This window comes from Cnephaeus nilssonii, assembly GCF_951640355.1.
Source record: "Cnephaeus nilssonii genome assembly, chromosome: 5".
NCBI lineage: Eukaryota > Metazoa > Chordata > Mammalia > Chiroptera > Vespertilionidae > Cnephaeus > Cnephaeus nilssonii.
In genome coordinates this window covers 73,403,496-73,405,133 of record NC_137076.1, presented here as the reverse complement: position 1 = coordinate 73,405,133, position 1,638 = coordinate 73,403,496, and positions in this window count along the sequence as shown.

The following is a 1,638-nucleotide window of genomic DNA, read 5'->3' as shown; positions in this document are numbered from 1 at the left end:
CTATTACCTTCTAATTACTTTAGTCATCTTGATCGCTTTCTGTTGCTTTTTCTGTATCTCAAATTTTTCCTTTGTGCTAATAATTCCTTTTTTGTTGTGTCTATTATGATCCTTGTATATTTTGTTTCCTGCCCTTTCATCTCATTCTTGGTTTATCTATTCTTTGAGCTTCTTCTATAAACTGGCTGCATATATTTTGACATTTCTCTTCAGTATACAAAACACCTTTCCCCCCTTATTCTATTGTATATTCTCTTATCATCAAGGACTTGCATTTCTTTCCAGATAGTTCGAGATATAGGAGTTGCTTTTCTGCCCACTTTTTTTCTGTACCCTGAAGGGCATGGGGCCGGAAGACTTCCTGCTGGGCCGAGGAAGACTGCTGATGACCTAGGCTCTGATCTCTTCTGAGATCTTTTAATGTTTTATGTTGGAGCCCAGTCAGGGCATCCCACTCCTGGGGATTTCTGCGGAGGTCCAGTGGTGCCATGAAGAGGCTCCATTCTGCTGTTTTGTTCCTTTGACATGTCTCCCTGGGTGGTGTAATAACTCCTCTGTATGCTTCTGAGTTGGTGGGGGGAGGGGAGAGGTAGTGAGGATTTACGAGTTGTGTCAACCTGCTTTAATTCCCTTAGCACTGTGGTTGGCAAACTGCGGCTTGCGAGCCACATGCAGCTCTTTGGCCCCTTGAGTGTGGCTCTTCCAGAAAATACCACGGCCTGGGCGAGTCTATTTTGAAGAAGTGGCGTTAGAAGAAGTTTAAGTTTAAAAAATTAGGCTCTCAAAAGAAATTCCAATCGTTGTACTGTTGATATTTGGCTCTGTTGACTAGTGAGTTTGCCGACCACTGCCTTAGCAGTTTCTGTGCTCCAAGGCCAGGAAAGAAATTATGTTCCACAAGTTTTAGTTCCTTGTTACTTGTTTTTAAGTTTATGGCTTAAGAACATATCCTGCTTCCTTCTGATCTCCAGCCAGGTCCCCCATTGGTACTGGAACTGGTTCACACAGGCCAGTCTTTCCAGGGAAGGCTAAGAACAGGGTCAAGAAGGACCGAGAGTGGGTCTAAAATGATTAACAGAAGATAAGGCAGACATTTTTGTTACTTTGATTCATAGCTGTTATCCTACTTGTGTAGGTTTACAATAAATTGGTGTCTATGTCTCCATTAAAAGAGGGAACAATCACTTATGCCAAGTGCTACTGAGAGGATGAATAAAATAAGGACTGAGAACTGACCTCTGCACTTAACAAGTAGAGGTCACTAGTAACTGGGACAAGGATTTCAGAGAAGTGACTGGGATTAAATCTTTTTTTTTTCTTTAAACAGTTCACATTTATTATTGATAACAATAAAAAAATCTTGTAAAGACTATCAGTATTGTATTACCAAGAGTGAGGTAACTGGTTTACAAAACATTCACAGAATTTGATATGCAAATAATGTGTTTAGGGAGGAAAGTGAATTAAGACATCAGCGCTAGAGGGAAACCAAGAGTTAGTGCTGGGAAAGGCAGAGGGACAGCAGCGTGGGGAGTGCAGGTCACCGGGGAGACTGGGACGCCTCGTCACAGGAGGCACAGGCCGCAGCCCCCACACAAGGAAAGCGCGCGCGCAGTCCTGTGCCCTGGCGTGAACCAG